Below are 11308 nucleotides of genomic sequence, written 5' to 3' on the forward strand. Positions count from 1 at the left end.
CAACAAAAATGATGCAGACCACTGCTATTCTCATTCTTATTCTTATTCTTATTATTATTATTATTATCATTATCGTTATTTTTATTATTATTATTATTATTATTATTATTATTATTATTATTATTATTATTATTATTATTATTATTATTATTATAATCATTATTATCATTATTGTTATTATCATTATTATCAACATTGTTATTAACATTCATTATTATTATTGCTTTTATATTACTGCTATAATTGTTAATTATGCAGAACAACTGTTGGAACAACTTATTTCATTTACTTCTTAATTGTTTGATTTAAATTAAGATATTTTGTGTATAGTTGCTTTTGTATAAAACTAGAGTTAGAGTTAGTGTTAGAGTTTATCAATGATTTGTAACTCATAAATTAATTAGCTGCGACGCCTTGCGCATCTCTCTGTTCTTTTGCGTAATGCGTTGCTGTGGTAACCGCTGATACTACAGATAAGACAGCAGCACGTGGCAGGGAAGGCGATCCTGAACGTTTTTCCTTTCGTTGTTCAAATGTTGCCGCTGGAAACTAATGTGGCGGGTGTGATATTCTTCAATTAATTGTAATTGTTGAATTTGATAATACGTATATGGAGAGAAGTGTCCACCAGATAAAATATAATGTGTGTGTTTTTGTTTCCGTGGTATGTTAAAATTTAACGTCAGATTATAATTCTTGGTTAATGTTCTTTTTTGTTTTAGGGTTTTAGAATGTTGTTGTCTATAACCCCTGAATCCTCTTTTTTTTTTTTTTTTTTTTAATTATATAAATCAATTTAGTTGTTTGTAGGGAAATCCTTGTATGTCTCAGTATATAGTACTTTGTTGTAGACGGTTGATCTACACCTTTAATCAGAGGATTTAGATCAATATCTTGTGGAATGAAGCATCAAGAAAAGGATCCAGGGAATATAGACAAAATAGAAGTCTGAAACCCTATAAAAGAAGAAAGAAGAAGAAGAAGAAGAATATCTTGTGTCTTATGTTCCCTGAATCTGTGTTTCATGGTTCTTAGTTCTGGGTTGGATTTTTTTTTTTATTATATCTATTAATCTTAATCTTTGTAGGAAGATCTTCAAATGTCTTCATATGGATATGTTAGCTGGTGAATGTTTTGCGCCTGTTATTAAAAGAGATATTTGGATTATCAATTTTTATTCTTTTTAATTATTCAAATTATTTTATTTTGTGATTTAAATCTTTTGTCAGTGGAGCGTTAGGTGTTCTATAGTTTCATGTTTGTGTTGGCACCATGTTGGATTTGTCTCCATTTTTTATTTATAGAGATGGTGGTTTGGTCTTGTGTTTTGTTTTTATATGTGTTTAACAATCTTCTAGTTCTCTATTTTTTTCTCTTGACCGTTGATTTGGTTTGTTGTGACGAAGTAGTTTTTTTGTGTTTAATATTACTGTTAGTCTTCCCATGTTTTCTTGTTGTTGTTTTTTTTGTTTTGTTTTAGCAGATTGTTAATTCCTATTGTTATGGCAGTAGGATTTGTTGATTTATGTGCTTTTTTGGCTGCTTGGTCTATTATTTCATTGCCGTTAATGCCTTTATGTGATGGGATCCATTGCAAATTGATGTTCAGTTTCTGTTTTGATAATGTGTGTATTGTCTGTTGTATTTTGCAAGTGGTTTGTGGATTTGGGGTCTGTGGTTTACTATTACGGTGTAGTTATTGTTCCGGCACTGAACCTCGTAACATTTTAGCTATTTGTCCGACATTTTTTTTTCTGAAGAATTTATCCGAATCCTCCCTACCCGAACCTTTAAATTACTGAGTGTTTCGAAATTATTCATTTTCCTTGATCATGTTGATAACTTGTTGATAAAATCAATCAACTCTTGATCAGCGGCCCCTTGATTCATCAAGGTCAGGAAAGAACAAAGTTGATTCATATTGATCAACATTCATGTGCAAATTAAGCTTGTTTTTTCCTTTGAATATTCCCTGGCAAATTATATTTTCTCCAATAAGGGGCTGACTTCCTGCGGCTCCCTTTCTCCCCTCTGGTGCCAACCCTGTCTGGAAATAGGAAATTCTTTCATAGGATCATTCAAACAAGATATTTTGAACCCTTGAGCACATTATTGTAAATATCCATTCAGACAGTTGCAAGAAACAGTTGCGACCATTGCAGCGTTACTGAGGCATTAAGCTGGGTGATTTTCAATTAAATGTCAAACAAATAGTGCCGGTAAAATATCCGAGCAGAGACCGACTGCGAATCGTGAGTGAAATGTTGAAGACACAATTATTGCATGTGTGCAAGCATGAAAGTATGTTCGTACGCAAAGGGATTGGTGCGCATGCATGCCGGACGGATAGCCAAAATATGAGATCCAGTGCCGGAACAATAACCACAGCATTATATATTATATTTCCTAACATCTGAAACTGTTTTTTAATGATTTTGTGTGAAATTCTTTTGATATGCTGTTCATAGACTGGGTTTCTAATTATTGTAAGATCATACCGTGGTGGTACTTGGGGTTATATTCTGTATTTAGTTAGTTGTTATATTGAGTCTTAATTCTTTACAGGTTTTTATTGCTCTTTTATCTTCTCATGGATTATATTCCTTGATATTATTTACTATTATTAGTTATCTGGTTTCTCTAGTATATTTGCTTGCCATATGCATTCTAGTTCTTTTTTTCTTATTTCTTTTTGGTATGTTGTTGGTTGAAGCATGAAGGGATACTATTGGGGTGGATATAAAACAACCCGTTACTCTCCTTAATGCTAAACTTTGTACTGTTTCTATTTTTTTTTTTTTTTTTTTCATTTCCATAAATGGATATTCCATATCTTATTTTAGGTTTGATATATATAATAAAATTTTTGTAGTGTTTCTTTATTTGCGCCCCATTTATTTTTTTTTTTTTCACATTATTAATGTCTTTTGTTATGACAGTGGGATTTGCTATTCTGTGTGCTCTTTTTGCTGCTTGATTTACTATTTTATTTTTACTATTTTTTTTTTTTTTCATTTCCATAAATGGATATTTCATATTTTATTTTAGCTTTGATATATATAATAAAATTTTTGTAGTGTTTCTTTATTTGCGCCCCATGTGTACGTGGATAGTTTTTTTTATGATATCTATTCTTTTTAAAGATTTTATATTTACATTTTCAATGTGCTCCCTCCAGTTGAGTCTTGGCGAGTCAAATCTTAATCCTAAGATGTCATGTTTATTTCTTCATTTTCTATTTTTATGTTAGGTATGTTTCTTATCTTTTTATGTGTAAAACACCTTTTGCTTTTTGTTAAGTTTATCTTCAGATCCCATGCAGTTCCCATTCTTTAATGTGTTTTAGAGCTCTTTCTAAGTTATTTCTTGCTTCTGTCAAATCTTTTGTTAAGGTTATTAAGGTTATATCATCTGCATATATTATTTTATTTACACTTCCTGGTCTTTTCTTGTAATTTCTTCACCAATCTTTATTGGAAAAGTTTTTTTTAAGAAAACTGTAGATCAAATTTAATGAAATACCAGTAATTCCTGATCTAGATAATTTTGTTAATAAAGCATCATGATTTACCGTATCAAATTATCCTTATTTTGAGAAATTGGCCTGGTGTCGTCTGCATAAATTATTTTGCAAATTTCCTTTGGGAGGCTCAGGTCTGACATTAGTATATTGAATAAAGTTGGACTTAGAGGTGATCCTTGAGGTACTCCCTTCAATATTTTTTTCTTTTTGGGTTCTTTTTTCCACCTATTGATATCTGGTATGTTCTATTTTCCAAGAAGTTCCTTAACCATTTTAGTGGTGTGCCTGTTTTAGTCTTGTATGCTTTGTTTTTATACGTGATAAACAGACATCTAGTTTTCTATTTTTTGATCTTGTCCAATGGTTAGGTTTGTTGTCTTTGATGTAATAGTTTTTTGTGTTTAATATTTCTGTAAGTTGTTCCTCCCATGTTTTTCTGCTTTTGTTTATTATTTTTATTTTCACATTATTAATGTCTTTTGTTATGACTGTGGGATTTGCTGTTCTGTGTGCTCTTTTTGCTGCTTGATCTACTATTTCATTTTTACTTTTTTTTTTTTTTTTTTCATTTCCATAAATGGATATTCCATATTTTATTTTAGGTTTGATATATATAATAAAATTTTTGTAGTGTTTCTTTATTTGCGCCCCATGTGTACGTGGATAGTTTTTTTTATGATATCTATTCTTTTTAAAGATTTTATATTTACATTTTCAACGTGCTCCCTCCAAATTTCCTTTGGGAGGCTCAGGTCTGACATTAGTATATTGAATAAAGTTGGACTTAGAGGTGATCCTTGAGGTACTCCCTTCAATATTTGTTTCTTTTTGGGTTCTTTTTTTCCAGCTATTGATATCTGGTATAATTTTCCAAGAAGTTCCTTAACCATTTTAGTGGTGTGCCTTTGATCCTAGCTTGGCTGCCCTTATTATAATTGCATCATGGTTGGCCGAGTCAAATGCTTTTTCTAGGTCTAAGCAGGCTACCAAAGCGTATTTCCTTGCATTTAATGATTTATTTATTATCGATTCAATTATTTGAAGTGCGTCTGTGGTTGATCTATATGGTCTGAAACCTGTTTGGTCTTCATCTAGTTTTCTATTTATCTCTAACCACCAGTTAATTCTGCTGTTTATGATGTTTTCATATATCTTTCCTAGACATGAAATTCTACTGATAAATCTGTAGGAACTTATATCTACTTGATTTTTCCCTGGTTTTATTATTGGGTTAATCAACACCTTTTTTAATTAATTTGGGTATTCACCTTTTAACCATTGGTTGTTTATTTCTATTAGAATTAATCGTAGTATATTGTCTGGTGCCTTTTTGTAAAATTCATATGTGATTTCATCTGGCCTATATGCCTTTCCATTCTTAGATTTGTTTAACGATCTTTTTAACTCTTCCATTATTGTTTGTTTAAATTTAATGAATCCGGGAGATTTAGTAAATTGCCTATCTCTGCTTTAGTGGCTATCATTTTGTTTCTTTTACAATGATCTTTATATATTTTTCTTTGAATAAAGTAAGTTTGTTGTTTATATTTGTTACGGGGAGATCATGACTTATTATGGGATAGCTTAGTTGGCGTCTCATGTCTACTTGTCTACTTTTTGCCATAAGTTTTTTATATTCTATTTCGTTTTCTTTGTCATGTTTTTTCCTCCATTTGTTAAAAGTTTTGTTTCTTTTCTTTATTATACTGTGACAAGTTTCATTCCACCATGGTTAGTTTGGTTTAGTTTTTATGTTAATATTGTCAAACTTGAAACATTTTTTCCCCATTTCTTTTAGCATGTTAGCTAATGACGGGAGACTTGTTGTGTCTTCTACCTTTAATTTATTCAGTTCTTTTGGGTATTTTGTCCATACCTCTTTTGTGAAGTGCCATTTTCTTTCTTTATTAGGAGTTGAGTTGTGATTGTTACTTTTTACAATTATTGGCAGATGATCACTATTCAACTACAGCTATTTCAAAGTGGCCTAAAGTTGGAGATCCTATTATTAAGTCTTTTGTTGAAGTCTTGCCTGTTTTTGGGACTATCCTTGTTATTTGGCCTGGTGGTGTGAAGAGTATTTCAGCATTATACGTTAGAAAACCGAAAACATTTTTGTCTGATTTGTTAGTGAGCTTTGGGTTCAAGTTTAGTTCCCAGAAAGGGTGGTGAGCATTTAGATCTCCTATAATGAGCTTTGGTTCCTCGTATTGGTTTGCATAGTGTTCTTCTTCTTCTTTCTTCTTTTATAGGGTTTTTAGACTTTTGAAGTCTATACTCCCTGGATCTGTGTTTCTTGGTTCTTTGTTGATTGAAATTCTTTATATTATATCTATTATTTTTGATCTTTGTAGGAAGATCTTGAAGTGTCTTAATATGTAGTATTTCTTAGCTGGTGAATGGTCTGCACCTGTTATTAAAAGAGACATATTTGGATTATTTATTTTTATTCTTTTTAATGATTCAAATAGTTTTTTTCTATGTGAGTTAAATCTTGGGCATTGGAGTGTTAGGTGTTCTATGGTTTCTTCTTCATATTTGCACCATCTGCATGTTGGGTCTGTCTCCATTTTTATTCTATATAGATGCTGTTTTAGTCTTGTATGCTTTGTTTTTATACGTGATAAACAGACATCTAGTTTTCTATTTTTTGATCTTGTCCAATGGTTAGGTTTGTTGTCTTTAATGTAATAGTTTTTTGTGTTTAATATTTCTGTTAGTTGTTCCTCCCATGTTTTTCTGCTTTTGTTTTTTATTTTTTTTTTCACATTATTAATGTCTTTTGTTATGACTGTGGGATTTGCTATTCTGTGTGCTCTTTTTGCTGCTTGATCTACTATTTCATTTTTACTATTTTTTTTTTTTTTTTTTCATTTCCATAAATGGATATTCCATATTTTATTTTAGGTTTGATATATATAATAAAATTTTTGTAGTGTTTCTTTATTTGCGCCCCATGTGTACGTGGATAGTTTTTTTTTTATGATATCTATTCTTTTTAAAGATTTTATATTTAGATTTTCAATGTGCTCCCTCCAGTTGAGTCTTGGCGAGTCAAATCTTAATCCTAAGATGTCATGTTTATTTCTTCATTTTCTATTTTTATGTTAGGTATGTTTCTTATCTTTTTATGTGTAAAACACCTTTTGCTTTTTGTTAAGTTTATCTACAGATCCCATGCAGTTCCCATTCTTTAATGTGTTTTAGAGCTCTTTCTAAGTTATTTCTTGCTTCTGTCAAATCTTTTGTTATGGTTATTAAGGTTATATCATCTGCATATATTATTTTATTTACACTTCCTGGTCTTTTCTTGTAATTTCTTCACCAATCTTTATTGAATAAAGTTGGACTTAGAGGTGATCCTTGAGGTACTCCCTTCAATATTTGTTTCTTTTTGGGTTCTTTTTTCCAGCTATTGATATCTGGTATAATTTTCTAAGAAGTTCCTTAACCCTATATTGCCCAGCATGACGAATGGGGAGCTGATAGAAAGTCTTTGCTAATGATATATAAAGCACTCATTAGGTCTAAAGTAGATTATGGGTCAAGACTAGATTAATTCGTCAGACCTGCCACAGAAACAACTACAGCAATTCTATCCAGTGCTGAATCAATAGAATTTACATGACGAATTCGTCATGCTGGGCAATATTGGGTTAACCATTTTAGTGGTGAGCCTTTGATCCTAGCTTGGCTGCCCTTATTATAATTGCATCATGGTTGGCCGAGTCAAATGCTTTTTCTAGGTCTAAGCAGGCTACCAAAGCGTATTTCCTTGCATTTAATGATTTATTTATTATCGATTCAATTATTTGAAGTGCGTCTGTGGTTGATCTATATGGTCTGAAATCTGTTTGGTCTTCATCTAGTTTTCTATTTATCTCTAACCACCAGTTAATTCTGCTGTTTATGATGTTTTCATATATCTTTCCTAGACATGAAATTCTACTGATAAATCTGTAGGAACTTATATCTACTTGATTTTTCCCTGGTTTTATTGTTGGGTTTATCAACACCTTTTTAAATTAATTTGGGTATTCACCTTTTAACCATTGGTTCTTTCGGGTATTTTGTCCATACCTCTTTTGTGAAGTGCCATTTTCTTTCTTTATTAGGAGGTGAGTTGTGATTGTTACTTTTTACAATTATTGGCAGATGATCACTATTCAACTACAGCTATTTCAAAGTGGCCTAAAGTTGGAGATCCTATTATTAAGTCTTTTGTTGAAGTCTTGCCTGTTTTTGGGACTATCCTTGTTATTTGGCCTGGTGGTGTGAAGAGTATTTCAGCATTATACGTTAGAAAACCGAAAACATTTTTGCCTGATTTATTAGTGAGCTTTGGGTTCAAGTTTAGTTCCTAGAAAGGGTAATTATTAATATATTATTATTATAGTTATCATTATTATTATTATTATCATTATTATTATTATTATCATTATCATTATTCTTATCATTATTATTATCATTATTATTATTATTATCATTATTATTATTATTATTATCATTATTATTATCATTATTATCATTATTATCATTATCATCATTATCATCATTATTATCATTATTATCATTGTTATTCTTGTTATTCTTGTTATCATTATTGTTATTGTTATAATTGTTTTTGTTACTGTTATTGTTATTGTTATTATTACTATAATAATTATTATTATTAATGCAATCATCATTAAGGTTAAAGAACCGAAAAGAGAAGGAGATAACAGGAATAAATTGGAAATAAACTACAACCTTAAAAAAAAAGAAAAAAAAAATTATAATATAAAAAATATTAAAAGAAAATTATAAGACAAATAACTGTAATGTAATGATACAATTTTCTTTTTAGGGAAGATGGAAGAAAAATTACACCAAAGACGAGATGAATAAAAAAGTAAGTTGATTACTTTTTATTTTTTTATTATATATATATATTTTTTGTGTGTGAAATATAAGTATTTTTTCTAAAATCTTAAGCTGAGAAAATCTTTTTTTGCACTGGGGTTAAAATCAGATTTGAAAATAACGCCAAGAAAATAAGTCGGTAATCTTAAAAGTCATGCATAGTTGTTTTTTATATATCACGATTATCATCGATTTGCTCAGCCGTCCATGTCATCACAGATTCCTAATTTCATTTTGTTATATCATCTATAACCTCTTTATTTATCAACAGAAAGAAGAACAACTTCATGAAAACGCACTACGGCATCGGTACACACCGAAGAGTAAAAGAAAGCGATATGACTAAAATTGGTAAGTAATCCAAACCTATTAAATTTAATCCCATGTCCATACCACAAGATCCAAATTATATTATAAAATAAATTAAATTAAGAAATAGGAAACAATGGGAATCACATTTAAAAAGAATCCTAGGCACAAAAAATTACCTTATCAAAGACAACACAGAAAAACCATGGACCAGAGCCAAATGCAGAAAACTAGATACATGCATCACAAGAATCTCAACCAAACATACAAGACTAAAACAACATTTATATAGAATGAAAATGGAAAATGACCCTTTCTGCAGATGGTGCATGAGCCAAGAAGAAACAATAGAACATATGTTTTTACACTGCCCAAGATTTAACTCTCACAGAACAAAACTAAAAGATGCTTTAAGACGAGTAAACATAAATGACATTGATATAAACCTTCTGATTACAGGTGCAGATCAATGGGATATAGACAACAATAGTCTTAAACCCTGCACCAAGAAAGAAGAAGAGACTCAACTATTATATTTAGAACTGTTTTATATTTGTAACTATTTTATATTTGTAACTATTTTATATTTATAACTATTTTATATTTGGAACTATTTTATATTTGTAACTGTTTTATATTTGGAACTATTTTATATTTGGAACTATTTTATATTTGGAACTATTTTATATTTGTAACTATTTTATATTTGTAACTATTTTATATTTGTAACTGTTTTATATTTGGAACTATTTTATATTTGTAACTGTTTTATATTTGTAACTATTTTATATTTGTAACTATTTTATATTTGTAACTATTTTATATTTGTAACTATTTTATATTTGTAACTATTTTATATTTGTAACTGTTTTATATTTGGAACTATTTTATATTTGGAACTATTTTATATTTGTAACTGTTTTATATTTGGAACTATTTTATATTTGGAACTATTTTATATTTGGAACTATTTTATATTTGTAACTGTTTTATATTTGGAACTATTTTATATTTGGAACTATTTTATATTTGTAACTATTTTATATTTGTAACTGTTTTATATTTGGAACTATTTTATATTTGTAACTATTTTATATTTGTAACTATTTTATATTTGTAACTGTTTTATATTTGGAACTATTTTATATTTGGAACTATTTTATATTTGTAACTGTTTTATATTTGGAACTATTTTATATTTGGAACTATTTTATATTTGGAACTATTTTATATTTGTAACTGTTTTATATTTGGAACTATTTTATATTTGGAACTGTTTTATATTTGTAACTGTTTTATATTTGTAACTGTTTTATATTTGTAACTATTTTATATTTGGAACTATTTTATATTTGGAACTATTTTATATTTGGAACTATTTTATATTTGGAACTGTGTGTGTGTATCGTCTTATTACAACAGATTATCAAAATAGGGGTTATTACAATATATGTCTTTTTTTTTACTATACTTGACTCTGAGACAAAATTTTGAAAGACAAATTTTGGGGTCTAAGACCTCTCATGTACATTTGATTAACTTTTCAAAGTCCTCTTTGAAGCTAGGTTTGGATTTAGGATTCACAATATAGCCTGGTTTTTGGACTTAGAATAGCCGGAAACTCCTTTTTGTTGGAGGTGTCCTGTGTCAAGGATGGTTAAAACATTCCATGGGTAAAATAATCTATTCACATATTCAACTAGGGCAATTTTTCAATAATTATCATCACCAAATATCTCAATTACATGGCACTCTGAATAATAGTTCAATATCACAAAAAATCATTAAATATCTCAATTACATGGCACTCTGAATAATAGTTCAATATCACAAAAAATCATTAAATATCTCAATTACATGGCACTCTGAATAATAGTTCAATATCACAAAAAATCATTAAATATCTCAATTACATGGCACTCTGAATAATAGTTCAATATCACAAAAAATAATTAAATATCTCAATTACATGGCACTCTGAATAATAGTTCAATATCACAAAATATCATTAAATATCTCAATTACATGGGACTCTGAATAATAGTTCAATATCACAAAAAATCATTAAATATCTCAATTACATGGCACTCTGAATAATGTATCACAATATCACAAAAATATATTTTCAAAAACTAATGTATACAATACAAAATATCATTCTAAATATAGGCATGATGCCTCTTGGCACAGTCTTTGGCCTACCAAATGTGCCTCAAGAACTAAAAGTCATAAATGGCTACAGAGTGACTGCTGTGGTTTGTCATCATTTCTCTCGGTTTGTGGGAGATTTGGTGAATTATTTGTCATAAAATTAAGGAGTTATTTCACCTTTTCATGCCCCTACCCACCATGGAGTCCAGCAAGGGGAAGCTGAATGTTAAAGCTTATGTCTAACAGCTGTTGGGGTAGTGAGAAGATATACGCAACCAATAGCCATTGTAATGGCACTCGCGAACCAGTGTGAGTGCCAATGGCGGCATGACTGCTTGACCCTAGCCTCCCAAGGGAGACCAGCTGATTGACCTGACCGGGCCAAGATCAGGCCACCTGTCTTGCTGGAATAAGGGACCAAAG

Source organism: Penaeus chinensis, chromosome 36 (genome assembly GCF_019202785.1).
Source record: "Penaeus chinensis breed Huanghai No. 1 chromosome 36, ASM1920278v2, whole genome shotgun sequence".
NCBI classification, from domain to species: domain Eukaryota; kingdom Metazoa; phylum Arthropoda; class Malacostraca; order Decapoda; family Penaeidae; genus Penaeus; species Penaeus chinensis.